The following is an 18,904-nucleotide window of genomic DNA, read 5'->3' as shown; positions in this document are numbered from 1 at the left end:
CTTTCATTCCCTCACGCTATCTGAATGTCTCCTTACCCTTCTCTGCCAACTGCTTCCGCATCCCAGCCTTCTTGCTGAGGAGCTCAACTTTTTCTCTTGCGTGTTCTTGTTTTTCTTCTCTTTTTGCTCATTGCTCCTTGTATATTCTTTCTTCATCTGCTTCTCCATGGGCATGGCCTCCCCGTGATCTTCTGCAAAAAGAGCAGAGCCTCTGGGCACACTCTGAGGGGCCAGATTAATGCAGATAGATTCACAGAGAATGATAGGTACAGAAACTCTTCTCTTTCTCAGGGAATCTGTCTTCATTATTCTAGCCTCCCAGTACACTTCTACAAAAGGGCGGAGCCTCCTGGCACCCCTTCTCCCCATTTCATCCAATCGGGAGAGGGTGTGCCTGGAGGCTCCTCTTGTACTGGTCGTACATCTTGATGACTGCCCTGCTTCTGACAGAGAGCTCTGCATCTTTAGCAGTAGTAGCTGCATGGTTTGAAGGGCCAGCATTTTACGTCATATATCTCTACATCGTGCAGTGACGATTTTTATATTTTTAGCCCGTTTGGTTTCTGGCTGAACGTAATATCAGTTATATATAATATTTCTCCAACTTTATAACAACACCAATCTAACAAAAGTTCCAGTTATAGTTTATAATATCTTTATCTTTTCTATCTAGAAATATATAAATTTGAACTGTTACAAAAAACAAAACATAAAATAGTTTTTTCTATTTACACTATTATTTTTGTTCATTATAATGATAGATAGAATTATTGCAAAATTGGCATATATATCTGGTAGTGTTTACATAATTTCAATCATAATATTATCTTTAGCAATGTTAAATGAACCCTCTGGGATTCTAATTTTAAATTAAATTAAACCTGAAAATTCTTTTAACATAGATAAACCTGGTTAAACCCTAATTGTGCAATGAACCATCAGTGTCCAGATCCTTTATATTTTATTAACCTATTTCATCTTATATTCATCTCCAAAACATGAACATTGCTCGGCCCTTTCTGTTTTATCTCTGCATCAGAAGGAAGCTACCTGGATTTTTGTGTCTGTATGGTGTCAAGGGTCCCTCCTCAAGTCTTAGATTTTTCTTGACATTACAAGTACCTTTCTACCTTTCTAAAACCCTTGTACAATACTCTGTGTGTATATATATATATATATATATATATATATATATATATATACAAACATATATATATATATATATATATATACATACATATATATATATATATACATATATACACACACATACATATATTGTAAATAATTGTTATTGTTAATAATTGATCAAGTCTAGTTTTGTTATAGCTTTTGAATGTATGTACTGTAATAAGCTGTTAGCAATATATAATTAAAGGAATAATAATAATTGCCATACATAAACCCATCAGATAGATCAACAGAAAGACAGATAATTGTTTTCAATTATTTACACATTAACTTTAAATACCGGAACACATAAAAGAAGAAATTATTTTGTCACCATGAGTATGCATTGATTGCGGTGGCTAAGGAGACCAGGGATGAATGACAACCTTGAGTACTGATGATGTACACATCCTGGAAAAAATGGATGACCTTCGAAGTAACTGAAATTAATTCTCAGTATCAATAAATTATAATGAATGAGCCCACACCAAGAAAAATGAGAGAGGGGAGTTGTTGGATGCAGTCATGTCCTCCTTGAACCATGAGTACAATAAGAAATGATTTTTACAGTATGGTCCCATTATGACTGTCTGTAAGGGAAGTCCTAGGGAAGAAAAAAAAACTTTCCCTTGAGTATCAAATAGCGTTGTGTACAGTAATATAATGTAGCATCCAAATGAAAAGGAAGGTAATGTACAGATTGGTATACTTTTTTCCTCCCAAACTTTTTAGTGTGCAGAGGACAATAGGTATGGGGGGGTCTCAGACAAATCATCCTCTTGGGCAATCAGACCCTTATGCATTGCTGCTCAACAGGCCAGTTACAAGGAGACCTCAAAACTCCCAAACCAACCCATTTATACTGTAGACACCACCGGATGCATTAAAAGATGCATCTATGACATCAAATGCCAGTGAGGACAACAGCAGAAGAGGGGGTGGCTGGGGTACTTTTTTTTTTTTTTTTTTTTTTAAAGATGAAAGAAAGAAATAGTTCAAAACAATTTGTAAATAGAAAAATATTTTATATAATGAAATCTGGCACCTTTACATTTTTATCTAAACACTATGGTACTATAATTCAAGCTCTAATTCAAGTAGAATGGATAAAAAGCTTAAGTATATTTTTAAATATTATATATATATATAAATATATATTTTTTAGATATTTTTCTGTATTTAGTAAAATATTATCTGTAGGCATTCCTCTCGAAATAGATCCAGTCCCTGCCATTGCTTAGATGTGGATATTTTTAAGGTCTAGGTTTGTAGGCAACTTAAAAAAAAAACACTAGGTAGCTATACAGACAAAAAGGTTAATCACTACCACAAAATAGAGGGAGAACTCTACAAACATATTTCCTACAAAAAAATGAAGCTCCCTACTGCATTTAATTTAGACTCTAATTGCATCTAGTCTTCTAGTGACATTTTAGAAGGTGTTCAACCTTTTGTCTGGTGATTTATGATGTCAGTTGAAGACTCCAGACAATTACCTCCTTATTATAGACAACAGGGGGTACTTAATTCATTTTATCAATAACACTATTTATGATCCTGTTCTTTGTATATTTCCAAAAAAATGCCTCATTATCTTGAAACGATTTATTGTGTATGTCTTTTATATTCTCTTATTTCCAAAGCTACTGTAGTTTATTCTGTGTACTTCAATGGGGAAAAAAGATACCCCCTGCTTAAATCCAAATCAATACAGCTCTATACATGATGAAACTGGATAGATAAGGATTCTACGGAACAGAATACAGCAGGCTTAGAATGTAGCCCGAGGTTTCTAAAGTGGTGTGGCAAAATGTCCCACTGATTAAAAGCCAGCCTGTAGATTGATCCACAATTCTAAAATGTACAAAAACTGTGTAAACTGCAAGTGATCGTACAATGGGATTTTGGAACTCAGGATAATGTTTGCAGAGACGGCGCTAACACATAAGCAGATGAAGCAGCTTCTTAGAGCCCCCATTAGATTAAAGGGCAAATATGAGGATTTGGGAGGGGGGAGGCACAATAAAAACAAGTGTATTTACAGGGACCTTACACCACTTGTACAAAGTAGTCTATTAATGGAAAGTACAACCACCCTTCCCATTGAAAAAAGTTAATTACCCAGATTGTAGGTACCCCACACATCGTAAGTTCAACTCTTAACACAGCCCACTCACTAATCGCACACTGCTCACTATTTACATACACACTCAGGATCAGGAAGCGGGAGACTGTAAAGTGGGGCAAAAGGGGCAACTGCCCAGTGTCCGAACCATTAAGACCACACAAGCTGGCTCTTGTGCCGGACTATGGTGATCAGATTGGAAGGCAAAGGTAACCTAGATTAAAAGTCTATTGATTATAGTTTGTTGTTTAACTTTAGTTGATTACATTTTAATAAATCTAGGGCTGCAACTAACGATTATTTTAATAATCGATTAGTTGGCCGATTATTTTTTCGATTAATCGATTAATCGGATAAAAATAAACAATATGCAAATTTTTTGTTTATTTAAAATAATTTAATGAACTGGATGTTAAAAAACAACTTAAAATTTACATTAACATTCTTATTTTGTTATGATGTAATAAAAAACAATATTTTCAAAGTACAAAAACCCAAACACAATATTTATGAAACAAAATAACCCCAAACATTCTGAAAAGAGGTGGACTATTACTGTTCAAGAAACTTTGCACCCGGCACTTTGCACCCGGCACTTTGCACCCAGCACTTTGCACCCAGCACTTTGCCCCACCCCTGGCACTTTGCACCCAGCACTTTGCACCCGGCACTTTGCACCCAGCCCTGGCACTTTGCCCCCAGCACTTTGCCCCAGCCCTGGCACTTTGCACCCAGCACTTTGCACCCAGCCCTGGCACTTTGCACCCAGCCCTGGCACTTTGCACCCGGCACTTTGCACCCAGCCCTGGCACTTTGCACCCAGCACTCAGAACTTTGCCCCAGCCCTGGCACTTTGCACCCAGCACTTTGCACCCAGCCCTGGCACTTTGCACCCAGCCCTGGCACTGTGCCCCTGCACCCAGTCTCCAACTCTGCCCTGCACCCCCACCCCCACTCTGCCCTGCACCCAGTCTCCTGCCCTGCATCCCCACCCCCACTCTGCCCTGCACTCAGTCTCCTACCCTGGCCTGCCCCCCCACCCCCACTCTGCCCTGCATCCCCTGAAACCCCACCCCCACCCCCGCGAATCGCTCTGTGCGAATGGAGCCACTCGCACAGAGCGAACCGCTCTGTGCGAACGGAGCCACTCACACAGAGCGAACCGCTCTGTGCGAACGGAGCCACTCGCACAGAGCGAACCGCTCTGTGCGAACGGAGCCACACGCAACTAGAAGGCGGCGGAGAGTGCAGCGCGTGTAGCGGAAGCGGGGAACGCTCACGGAGGTAAGTAAAAGGAGCCGAGTGCTCCAACAACGAATCGATCACTCGATTAATCGATAACGGAAATCGTCGACAACGATTTCCGTTATCGATTATTATCGATTTTATCGATTCGTTGTTTCAGCCCTAAATAAATCTATTTGTTTCTGGAATATTAGCAATCAGGGTAACTCTGGGATTTCTGTTTCGCTACCTGTACAATAAGGTAATTAGATTACAATTCAGAACAAAAACTGTGTGTACAAGCTGCCAAAAGAAGGTTGATACTCTAGTTCCATATCCCAATGTTTGGTCTTTTAAGGATCTGCCTTGGAAGACTGGCTTTACACGCCTGTTATGTGGCAGAGGGCTGCTGCCCCTCTGGACCTGCTGCCATAGGCCAGAATACTCCTGTTGTAATAAAAGTTCATGTTTTTATTATTAATTTTATAACTTTGATCCTTGTGGCATCTGTATTCATCCCCTAAACAGATCACTGTTACTTATTGGACATAAACAGACGTATAGACATTTCTATGCTATGTGTGAATTCGTTTAGAAACCGCATGCCTGAAGACATTGAGCTTTAAATCTTTTCATTATCTTGGTTACAATGGAAATAAATTGGAAAGGAAAAATACCTTGTTTAACGGCTTCTAGATTTTAACATCCACACGGTTAGAAGCGTGGCTTTGTACATAGTTCCTACTGTGTTTAAACTACTGTATATTTTGAAGCTGTGAACTTAAAAAGCAAGACGCCCTTCAATAAGTCGCGCAAGTTACCTTTGAGGAAGTTTTGCTATATCTTCTAAAACTTTTATCTAATGGAAAGCAGGAATTTTATGGGTTATGCAGTTATGTACAGCTCTATCTACCCATATTCACTGTAATAAACGTTTTAAAATCAATTGTCAAAATGTTATTCTTCCACATCTAAACTGCCTCCTTATCAATACCTGTCCTAACTATAATACATCTAATACTTTTTAAGTTAATGTTCCACTTTATAAAAAAAACATTAATTGTACTATATGTTGAGGAAATAAACCTTTTTGCATTTCTGTAGTTACGTATTTTGTGTTTTCACACAGAAAATTAACTGAATGAAATATGAATTTTTAAGGTCCATCGATGACAAATCTCTCTTCATCTTGGCCCATCTAGTCTGCCGATTAATACAGGTGGAAAGAACCTTAATCGGTCCTTGGTCTTTGTCTTATATTTATGCTAGCCCCCACCGTATTTACTTCTTCCACTTCTGCTGGTGGGCTATTCTACTTATCTACCACTCTCTTAGTAAAGTAAAACTCCCTCACCCTACATATAAGCCTCTGGCTCTCTAGTTTTAGATCATGGCCTCTTGTCCTCATATTTCATCTTCTTTTAATACACTCTCTTCCAAGCTATACATATTGAGATCCTTAGCCTTTCCTAATAATTTGGGGATTGGCCCTTCGCCTTGTAAAGTGAAGTAAGATGAAACGGCAACTCTCCTGCTATTGCTTTGTTCAGTAAATTAACTCCCTTTAAGTGTCCTCTACGAACAAATTTCAGAGTTATATGAGTGAATTAATTGTTCTACAGGAAAAATACTACTGGAATTTTAGATATTGAGAATAAAGTAAGTTAACTATGACTATAAATCAAAATAACACAATGTGTATGTTAGCTATGATTATAAACATAAAAACAAAACCTCTTGGCAAGATATGAATTTTATAAGGGCTGTTTTAGAACTATTTGGTTGGCACCATTAGGGAGTCGCTACAAAATTACTTATCAATATCATTTGTTGATAGTCAAGAACAAAATGCATATAGTACATTTATGAAACCCACAAGTTAATCATATATTTCTTTCATGTTTTGCGTGAAACAAAACTATGTCTAAGTTTAGAACTTTGTGATAATGCCAGTAACTTTATTATACAGTCTTGACGCTAACAAATCAAGCCCACAAGTCCATGTTTAACTTTATTTCTAGGGTAAAGTAAAAGTTATGACATTTTAGTCTATCTATGAGCGTTCACCACTTAATTAGCACACTCCTTCAAAGGGGGCACTCTGTTGAAGACACCTAAATTTTACAGGTTCACCAGGACTACTTTTGATACTAGCTGTTTGTAGCCTTGAATGAAAACCAAAAAATGTGTTTTGTCAGTAAAAATCACCTTTTTTACTATCGCCAGTACGCCACTCTTTATATTTCCTTGCCCAAGACAAGTGCATTTTCTTCATAACAACTGCTGACACAAAATTGACAATAACATGACCAAACATAATACATACTCTTACAGAAAAAGAAAAGGATCCAACTATTGTGGGCTTACAACTTATAAGGTGTTGGTTCCATCCACCCATATTAATGCCACTCTTTCTATACATTTCCAAGGGAAAATGTGAAAGAGATGGGGCCAGGTTTGGACTGGAAAAAAAACAGCCTAGGAAATAACTAAATCCCGCATATCATATTGAATGTAATTTTATTTTTGGGTCCTAGCACCTATTTTTTTTTTTTAGGGTTAGCTCTCCCTAATCTTACCACAATAGCCCCATGACCTCCATCATATCCCACAACTTCTTAATAAGATGATTGCTCATATTAATCACACTGATGCACACTCACTACTTTCATCGACACTCAAGCACACTCACTGTAGTGTTAAATACACACATGCAAAAACACACACCCTCCTTTTGTTCCTCAAGTTTCCAGCATTCCACTGCTTACCTTATGTGCCCCCAGGGCCAGGTCATAAAACTCTGTGACTGCTGGCAATGTGGCGTAGGCTTGGAGACTGGTCACAGGGCAAGCAGCCTACCTAGAATCTTTTACGTATCCCAGTGAGTGAGTCCATCCTTGGCTGGAGCTAATTATTGGAGGTTTGCAGTAATACGATGTAACTTCAATAGCATATATCTCCTCCCAAGCACAGGTATCTAGTTAACATGCGCACACTGCTCCAGTCCTGTACGGAGAACAGAATACATATTTATTGCCTGTGGGTATTTGCATTATTAAATACAGAATATGTTGCAGTAGAATCCATACTTTATGAAGAGAGGCTCAACAAATCTATTCCATATATAAAGGCTCCAACAGTCTCCATAGTCCACACTGGCATAGACAGGTATAAATGTCAAACCAAGGGACTACAAGAATATATTGTGCCAGCAGTATGGTAAGAACTACACTGCTTTTCTAGAATAAAACCAGATCCATAAATGCAGTAAAGCGTGATAGATGAACTGTTCTGCTATGTTTTTATACTGGTTAAATTATATTAAGCACAAACATGTCTGACTTCATCCACATTCAACTCCATACCTAGCAATCAAACATTCTTAGACTAGACTTTTTTTTTTTTTTTTTAACTTTCACTGTCAACTTTTTTACAGCATCTCCAATGATATAAACTTGCAGTGGAAATAGATTTTTACTACCAAGTTTCTTCCGAAACTAATCAGTCTTCACTGATTGGAGTGTTTTGCGTTATGACAACAAACCTGCACTTTAATATATTTTTACTTACTTCATACCAATTCTTAGCCTCATCTTATTTTGTAAAGTACCATAGCCAATTCTCTTCGTTTGACGTTTATACAAGTCAAATATGGTACTGAATGGAACAAATAGGTATACAATAAAATAAACCAACTTGTGAGTTGAATCTTTCCATAGATGTGGTAGCTCACAGAAAATTAGTTTGTTTCAGAAGCTTGAGAATTTTTTGAGATGCAATTTTTGGCATATAATATTTTTTCTGATATTGTTGGGGGCTGATCCTACAGTAAAATAACAAATATCTTATTACAGCAATAACTATGCATCATGAAGAATAGATCTGCTGGAGTTGACAACTCACAATGACTTACTGTTTACTCAATAATTTAAAACCCGATTATTACATCTTCATATACACTGTTGGTCCTAAAGAACATTAAGGGGTCTTTAGATAAGATAATCAGTAAGCAGGCCTGGGCTGATCATGCGTTATACAAGTGGGTCACTGGCCTTCTGGTTCTATTTTTTAATAACAGAGAGCAAGGCAATCATTTAATTTGTGGGCTGATGTTCTTGAAATCCCAAAGCCCTATTTTGTCCAAGACTGTTGCATGTACAGATACTAATTTAATTAATTTAGTAATCATTTTGAAGAATCTCTGAGACAATTTTGGCTAAAAGTTAACTCTAGACCTTTCTAAACTTTTCTAGATGTTTCCATTGGTCAGTTTTGCAATCTGTTTTTAATACATAAATTAACACGTTCTATGATATTCCCTCTTTGAATAAAGAAGAATTACAAAAAGAGCCGTTTCTGTCCACAACTCAGATTCTTCAGATTCAGCTCTCTCCTTCACCCTCGTTTTTTCTTTTTATTTCACGGCTCATACACAGTATACTTTCCTAGATATATATTTCATATATCCCAAAGTCTCACAGCAGTGGCAACCATAAATAAATATATTTTTTTGCACATACCGGCAAGAGATATATAAAACATAAAGGAGAAATATAATAAATCAAAATGAATTTTTATTTCAAATAAAATTCTAAACATTATGGTAGATTTTTTTTTACTTCAAATCAAATCAGTAATCTTTGATACTTTATATTCCATTATGATTCATTTATAGCCGTTGGAAAATGTATAGCATACAAATACTGTTCAAAATACGAAAGAAAGTATAATATTGAATAAATTGGACAGTTTTTGTGTAGTTCCCCTCCTTGATAATCAGGTTGTTTATTGGGTCTCTGCCTGCAGATCGTGCTCCTGTTGCTTTCAGTCTGAGACATACATGAGACGTTAGCAGCGTATTAGAAGCAGTTAGCAGAATTTGTGGTTGCTATGAAACAACTTTGTTTTTTGCAGAATTAAAAAAACACACTTTTTTAATTCTCAAACATAAAGCTTATATTACGCTTTCACAATGTCTTTTTGAGCCGTGTCTTTGCTGAATTATTTATTTCATTTGTTTACTTAGAGGCTATATGCACCATAAAATATAGGTAGAAAAAAACAAGAGCTTTAGTTAAAAGTTGGGGGGCTACCAGGCTCCACCAGACCTCAATCTCTGCAAAGGGGCCCTCTGGGCTGACCACAAGGGCCAGCACCGTAAATGAAAAGGCCAGTGACAGATCAGGGATTCCCGTAGCCCTATACCCGGGTACAGTTTGTACACCCCTGATGGCAGCCCTAATTTTACCGCAATCATTAAAAGGTCTTTTAATAGCGCAAGAGGTTTTTTTCTAAGGTTTGCCTGTGCCATAGTATGACTGAGAGAATTAACCCTTTGAGATCAAAAGGTGGAAAAATTGCCTGTAAAAAAGCCTTTGTTTGGTTTACCAATGATAAAGTTCCCCATACCATCTCTAGTATGTCAGTATGTCTAATATGAAGAAACATATACCATATTTGCTCGATTATAAGATGAGGTTTTTTCAGAGCAAGTGCTCTGAAAAATACCCCTCGTCTTATAATCGAGGTCGTCTTCTAATCAGACCTCAAATAGAGGTCTGACTACAAGAATCCCGCGCAGCGCTGCAGGGGACATCACCGAGCGCAGACCTTCCCCGGCTGCCAGAGAGGAGAATTCCCCACAGAGATAAGTTAAAAAGGCATATCATGGGGCAGAGTGGCATATAGGAGGGTCTGAGGCATATCCGGGAGGCAGAGTGGCATATAGGGGGGGTATAAGGCATTTCTGGGGGCAGAGTGGCAAGCCTGGGGGCATAACTGGGGGACAGGTTGGCAAATAAAAGGAAATAAAAACAAAAAAAATATTTTTCTCAATCATAGCTTTTATTAAATATGGAAAAATAGTTTACATGAATAGTTACTAGTAAAACTTTTTTCCTATAGGATAGTCTTATATTTAGGCTTTTTTTTTTCTAAATTAATATTCATATTTTGGGGGGTCATCTTATAATCAAGCAAATACAGTATTAGAAGTACATGTATACATACTGTATGGAAGCAAGCATGCATGTATAAGAATGTATGTTTGGAGAGTTTGGTGTTAATTGTTTTATAACACACCATCACCATTTATTTGAAATTTATACTAACTCATAATGCAAAAATGTATATATAATGGTTCTGTACTTCAATTTTGTTTCCTCATGTTAAAAAAAAAATAATGGCTTTAAGCACCTTTCAAACAAAAGTGTTTGAAGAATTACGGCTAATGGTAGGGAAATGTAGGCTCAGACAGAAGCAGAATGTGAATTTGATTCCCTTTTATTATCTGAAACAAGATAATGAGAGAAATAGAATCAAGTAGGTCATGGAGAAAATAACAACAGTAGAGCCGCATAGAATTACTGTCTTTTATGTTATTCACTGCTCAGTAGTATCTGAGTAGTACTTTACATTCTGTTCTTTATTCCGCCTAAATAGGAATGTGTTCAGAATATCACATGCTATAAGAGAACTTGGGCTCATTGTTATTACTGTGAACTGAAAGCAAAGCCAATAGAAAAAATGCTTATATATGAAATTTTACCCTGTTCCCTAATAGGGGCCTTCCGCTTTACGGCAATGTTGATTTGAGGATTTTTATATGAAAATTACAGATTATGTTGCTGATTTCAGTAGGTTCCTTGCTCAGTAACACACCAGACTTACCTTCGCCCCATCCCTTTGCCATTATATGATTAAGAACTACAGAATGGGTAACTCCAGACAGGTCTCCAGACATATCTGCAGTAACCAAATCCTACAAAGTGACTAACACTAAAAATAACAATAAATATTAATATACAAAATCTAGGGACCGACCTAGAAATACCACAACACATTTCCACTGGAATAAGGTTGGGTAGCATTGAGTAGTATTTTCTGTAATGTTCTGATTGAGTGAGCTTCTTGTGCCCTTTGTTTTCCAGCATAAATTCCGCACATTAGTTTACAAGACCAAGAGGCAGCAACTCATTCTACTTCTGCCCAGTAGGGACATAGAGCTAGCGATTACTGTAGAAAGTACAACAGGCTCAAAATACATGCTGAAAATACTGGAACTGCATCCAAGACATAGGTTAAAAGTAATTATACGTGTTTAAGAGAGGCATTCTCTCTTCACACATAGTTTGATCATATTTGGTTGAATGACTAGGGCTCATATCTGTGTGGGGGGCGGGGGGAAGTTAGTGGCACAAAAAACATTTGGCAGACAACAAACTCAATACTCTCGCTAGTCCTGTCCAGAATGGAGATGAATAGACAAAAGCTATCGGGCATGGTAGAAGATAGATCAATGGAAGGATTTGCAAGGGCATTGCTGCTGGATTACCCAAGTGCGGCCCTCCTTTTTTGATGCCAGGGCAAGCTGCACCTCTTGCTCTATGTAAGTAGTAGCCTTAAATTAAAAAAAAGCATAGAAAGGATACGTTCATTATGCAAGTACTTCCTACATGTTTATCTAATCTACTCACCTGGTGGTTGTATGTGGAATTGCAGGTAAATCAAATGGAAAAAGCTCCAGGCAGTTGCCTCAAATAGTTACAAATCTTGCCAGCCATCCTTTGTTCTCGTCCAAGGAAATCATCCATTCTCTTTTCTTCTGCACTCAAAATCTCAAAATCATTTTGTTAGATCTTACATAGCCCATAATAATCAGTTCATTTAAAAATAGCATTCTATTAGGCATCCATACAGACTTTTTTACAACTCTGATTTTATAAATAATAATTATGAAATTGTGATTTCCTGCTCTCCTCATAAAATTGAATTTGATGAATTGCTTGTCATTAATTGTATTGCTGAATAAAATGTCACACTCTGTGGTTATCATATATGAAATTTTATGATAATGAAGCTTGTTAAAGCATTATTCAGATCAGTTATTACTTGTTCTTCTAGCTATTATTTTATTTTTATTTTTTTTAGTTTTCTTCACAGCTACAAGAGTTCCCTGTGGCCCATCATTTTCACCTTTGTCATCTCTTGTATTTGAGATATGGCCCCTGATGACGTAAACATATTGGTTTCACCTACTTTCCACCAATATCAATTTTGTTAATGTTAGAGACTTGTTCATCTTTCTTAGGTATGCTGGACACACAATCTCCTGACCAAGTCTACTTAAATTTCAGTGACACCGGGACTGTGATAGATCTTTTAGAGCTTAGGTTTAATTATGGGTGAGTTTCTCAGAGCAAATATAGAGGTTCTTAACTCCTGTTCAGCAACACTGGGCTTTAAACTATTTTATGTTTTCCGCTTTTGTCACATTTAGTGTAATTTTAACTCATCAAAGTTAAGTTTTATTGTAAGACTTTATAGATGCCTGCCCTCTTGTAACCTGGTCCTACGTAGAGACCAAGATACTCAGATCCTCCTCTGCTTAATCCTATTGCTGGAATCCTATTGCTAGAATGTTGGGGTTTACTTGTCCTTATAATTGGAATCTGGAAAGGTAAGATCCATTCTGACCAAAGCAAATTATAGATTCTACTAGAAAATAGAATTGTAAAAATAAAATAAAAAGGTCACACACACAACATAACATGAAACAAAACTTTATAACCCTTGTACATATAGTTCTGCTGTTATCCGTACCTTGATTAGTGATGCATTGATTTCAAGGTGAAAGCTGGTGTTTTAATGGGAAGTTTCATATTTTCATGAGTTACTATGCACATTAACCAAGTATCAGTCTGGATTCTCATTATAAAGCATTAAGAGCCAGAACAGACCCTGATTGTCTGTTTGCACAGCTGCTGCCCTTTCGTGTTTCAATGATTATCATATTGTATCGGGCACAGGAGTATAAACATATCTATCGACATAGAAATACAAAACTTGATGGTAGATTAAGAACTAGTCTGCCCATTTTGTTCCTGCTGTAAAAACATTAAACCTTATTTGACCTTTGGTCCTTTTTTATAATCAGGATAGCCTAAAACCTATCCTATAAATGCTTGCATTCACTGAGCTCTTCAGAAGGACCCATTTGTCTCACAAATGTTTGTAAATGCAGACTGCATGGCTAGGTGTTTGATTTTATACACTCGTGGCAATGGGTCTGAGTGAAGCACCTGAATTCAATAATTAAGAGGTGTGTCCCAATACTTTTGTCCATATAGTACATATTCCTTACAACCACAGCACAATAACAAAAGTATAAATATATGGTGGGACTCCCCCTGTAAAAAAAAATAACATATATCTGTCTTATTCTGTGTTAGTTATTTTAAATAAGCAGCATGTGGTAGTAAGAATTTTGTATCAGCATTTTTCTAATTATTAAAGTATTTTTCCTATTCGTAATACATTGTCATAGAAGAAATAAGTTTGCTTATTCGTAGATGGGAATATTGATGGATTTTTTAATTAGCCCTGGCATTATTCCTTGTGGACAGAGTTTTATGAGATGAGAAAATATATCATACTGGGCCAGATTATTAAATAATGCACCCCTAGGTGGAATTCAGTCATTACTTAGGAAAATATGCCTTTGATGTTATGACAATTGCTTCTCTTCTGTCCCGTAGGGACATAAATGTTCACATAAAGTATGCGGATGTCATATTTTTGTTCTGTTTTGTATACTTTCAAAATCTGGACAGAGAGGATCATTTGAAAGGAAAATATCTCAAACAAAAATTATTGCACACAATCTTTATTCGCAGTGGTTAGGATCCTTGAAAATTTTATGAATGAGTACTGAACCATTGATGCTATGGGAATAACAGGTTCCTGTTGGACCCAATTCACCATACACGTTTTTGCTACTGACCATAAACACATTTCATGCAAACAAAAAAAAGCTTATTTATTATACAGTACTATGCATTGTATAAATGTATTTTATATACACTGTTTTCTTTGTTATAGTACTGTATGAATAATCTCTTGGTGGACCAATATTCAGTCACCCATTCACTCACATTGCCTCTACTCATTCACTCATCCACATGCAAACACACACACATACATTATTACAAAAGGCCAAGAAAACACTTAAAACATTTATCTAACACTCTTTGTCACTATACCTCATCGCCAACACACATGCACTACGCTTGAACCCCTTTATCGCGCAATATGCGTCTCAATGCACATGGTCGCGGGATATCTGCGAGGTGCATGTGAATAGGAAAAATGAGTTTTACTTTATCTCGAATAAAAATGAGTTTTACTTTATCTCGAATAAAAATACTTTATAGCGAATAAGCTAACCCATGATTACTGACCACGCAAATAGCAAGGATTTACTAAACTACATCTCATACAATACAGTAACTGCCCTCAAGGGAAGGGAACAGAGGCAAGGAAGAAGAAAGCAGACAAGGGAGGGGAAGAGAGGGAGAGGGAAAAAAAGGGGGGAGGGGAAAAAAGAAATGGAAGGGGTAACAGTAGAGATGCCGAGGAAGGTCCCTAGGCCTTCCTCGGCGTATGTGGGCATAGCTCTCAACAGGGAGCAGATTCAAGAGCTAGAGAGGAACTGCAGCCAGTGATACTAACTGCATCAGTAGCTGTGTGTACTAACTCAAGAATTTGCTTCTGTTCTACACGTGAGATCCATTCTGGATCCGAAGGGGGGGCCGGATCACCCCAATGCAAAGGAATCAGTGCCTTTGTTGCCATCAGAAAGTGCCTCCCATTTGCCCATATATGGTGGAGGAGCAGGATTCAAAATGGACAAGAGCAGGCCATATAGCAAGGAAATACCATGAGCTGAAGGTGTCTCGGAAGCGCATAAAGTTTCAAATTTGGTGAGGACCCTCAAAACATATGTCTGCTCCAACGACCAAAAAAGTTACATAACTGTGCATATCTGAATCTCTCAAGAGGACTGGCCCTCCACTGGCTTAAGGCCGTCAGACATCAAGTAGGCGCAGATCCCCACGGGGAGGGGCGGCCCCAAACAAAAAGGCAGAGCGAACAGAGGCAAAAAAGGGAGGAGGAATATGTATAGGGAGAGTCTGAAAGAGATATAGGAGCTGGGGCGTAATAATCATTTTGATATTGTTGACTCTGCCCAGCCTGGAAACCGTAAGGGCGTGAAATTGAATGCGTAATGTTGGGAAAAGTCCGCCCGACTTGCAACCCCGTGATATCCAGATTCAGCACAAAGAAAGCACAAAAAGCAGCAGCGACAAGGGGCAGTCCTGACGAGTCCCATTTCTTTTCTTGAGAAAAGAGTCAGAGAGGGAGCCATTGATGCCTAGCCGTGCTGACGGGGTCGTATACAGGGATTGGACCCAAGAAAAAAACCCGAGCCAAAACCCATATGCCAGAGAGTGGCTAGCATAAACTACCAGTCCATCCTATCAAAGGCCTTCTCCGCGTCTGTGGAGAGAAAGATGGCAGGAGTAGAAGTAAGTTTTGCATAGTGCAACAGGCTAAGGGCATGGATGGTACCATCGGGATAGCTCCTGTCCCGAGGGCCACAAAAATGTCACAATGTGCACAAACATCTCAATTAAAAATAAAACTCTCTATGGATACACATAACATTATTTTGGATACAGTATGAAAATATTGAGAAAGAGACCCAAAAGGCAGTGTTATGTAAACTGCCAGTCAGTTAAATGGCTAGAATGTTTGTAGTTTGCAAGGTTTAGAAAAGGTATTCAAAATCATCATTTTTACAAGTCATGTTAAGAATCACATTTTGTATTTACCAAAATGGAATTTTATTTTAAGACCATCATATATTTAATGCTATCTTTATTTGACTTTAACAAAATGTTCAGCAGAGAGTTACAGGAAAGCAGATGGGATTGCGTTGTAACAGATGGCAGGGATTCCATTTGATTTTGCCAAACATCGCTTACGTGCATTCAGCTTAATCCTGTATGAAGGACCTGCTAGTCAATGAAATATATTAATATATCATTAATTAATATAATAATATAATAGACACATTAAGCATCCTTGCATGCAACAATTGCAGTGAATAAACATTCCATAACTACTGTGCATGTGTGATTATTAAGAAATCAGTAACAAAAGAGGATCTTATTTAAAAAAAACAAAAAACTTAAAAAGTAGTCGACCATCCTATCTAAACCCCCCCCAACTGATCTATACATTGTGCTGGCCAACAAAAGAAACTAGAAAAATTAATACTTGCCTTTTTCAGGATCTTAATCTTTTCTAAATGAAACAATTTCATTATTTTATTTACCAATTAAATTATATTATTATATTAAAATATATATCAAAATTATAGACAAAAAAAATGGTGAAATAACTGTGGATGTAGGTATATTGTCTGTTAACAAACATGATGGAGTGTGGGGTCTATAATAAGTGTTAAAATGTAGATTTTGGCTTTGGGTGGTATTTGGGCTTTGCACTCCTATTGCACTTTACTTATTTCCACTAAACTATAAACCAGAAATATTGAAACCTGATGCAATCTATTTATAAATAGACAAATGGTTGCCCTTTGAGAGAGGGTTGTAAACGGATATGGCTTTTTTGTAAAATGTAGATTTTGAACACAGTGGATTATAGGTCTAAAAATAGCTAATCTGTCATTTTTATTGTTTCTAGATGAATGGATGTGTATTTAAAATTTATATAAACTTTACAATCCAAATCTTTGAAATTATTTAAGAAAACAACAAAGATTATTTTCGCAATGTTTAATATGCAAAAATTTTATTAACCTTAAAACTTTTACAAAAATCTAAATATAGAACAGAAATATAAAAAGGAAAATGTGATTCACAGAGAAAAAGCTTACACCTAACCCAAAACCAACATGCAGATTTAAATGACATTTGTGAAAAATTATAAAAAAATTAACGTTTAGTGCTTAGGTCCTGCATATATCAGCTCTGATCTGAGATTCCAGTCTCTCATAGTGCATATTAAACATACTTCTTAAGAATTACATCAGCGAGTCTGTCTCATTGGACTATCATAGTGCTGTGAGCATGCGTATTATGCCTTACAACAAAATTCTAAAATACTACGTCTTTTGGAGCTTTAGAATAGGAAAGGGTCTTTTTGCTTAAAATCTACATCAGATGCCATAAAACCGTTACAAAGTAACTTCATTACTTCTTAAGAATCTAAGGTAGACGATTCCCTTCACTGCTTTAATTATTAATTCCCTTTTATATTACATATAACATAACAAGAATTCTACAGTCTTGAAAGATATTAAGTGATGTATCTATTTATTTTAAATTAAGCCTTATTTATTCTATTGGCTAATACGTTTTTGATACCTATTTCATTGTCTTTATTATACATATTTTTGTATTGTGTTTTTATCATTGATATTTATGGTGTATATGTATTTCAGCACCAGCTCCAAGATAGCTTGACACTAAGGTCTCTAATTCTCCTATATTTTTTATTCTATTTATTGAGATGGTTGTAGACACCATCAGAGTCTGTGCAGCTAATTTCTAATATTCAAGTTGCCGAGTTGATTTTATTCTCCAATTCTACCAACTTCCTATTCTGTCTTTGTCGAAATACGGTCTGCAACAGTAACGCATTGAGAACTTATTTTAACACTATTTATCTGAAAGGTTTAGCTTGCATATAAAAAACATATAATTACAAAGTTGTATAAATTATACAGAACATTTGATTATTCAATTTGAATTGAACAAAGAGGCATTACGGATTAAATATAACCTCACAATGGCACTTTCCCAACATTCATAGTCTATTTTAGTTAATTACTTTACAGAAAAAAACCTCAAATCAAATTTAATATTTCCAAGTAACCCATATGTTGTTCTAAAATGGAATAACTCTATTAATAGTTTTGTTTTTGCTTTCTGTACCAATATACAATTCTACTAGTGTGTATATATATAGTAACCAGTAGCAATTTGCAATCTGTCAACACAACAGTCCTTGGAAATAAATGACACATATAAATGCTCAAAAATATGGGGTCATATTTAATAGCCTTCAGGTTTGCAGATGATTTAAACTTTTTTTTTTCAAATAAAACTACTTTACAACTGGTTTAAAATAACTCTTCAAAAAAGATTTTAAATGAACAAGTGCTTCACATACAAGCACAACAGTGATATAAAAATGGGAAGATGCAAAGGTATTGCTTTAATGTAGACCAGACATTCAGCTTCATTTGTGAGTGGGTGGAGGATTCACATTAAAGTACTCTGAGTACTGGGCAAGAGCTGAGCGGTAAGTATATCACAAGCAGGAAGATATTTCTGGCAGAACACATATATTGCAAAGGGGCAAATGCATATGGGTGTATTCTGCAAAATCCTCTCATGCAAGGGACACAGCAGAAAGGCTAAAGGCTCACGCAGCTATTATAAGCATTGAAGTGCATATGATGGATGGAGGGAGCCTTTCAGCATTTCATCAACCTGGCATCATTGTGCGCTAGTT

The sequence above is a fragment of the Sceloporus occidentalis genome, unplaced genomic scaffold (assembly GCF_023333645.1).
Source record: "Sceloporus occidentalis isolate IW3139 unplaced genomic scaffold, rSceOcc1.0.p SCAF_195, whole genome shotgun sequence".
Lineage (NCBI taxonomy): Eukaryota > Metazoa > Chordata > Lepidosauria > Squamata > Phrynosomatidae > Sceloporus > Sceloporus occidentalis.
Note: the sequence above shows the minus strand (reverse complement) of the source record.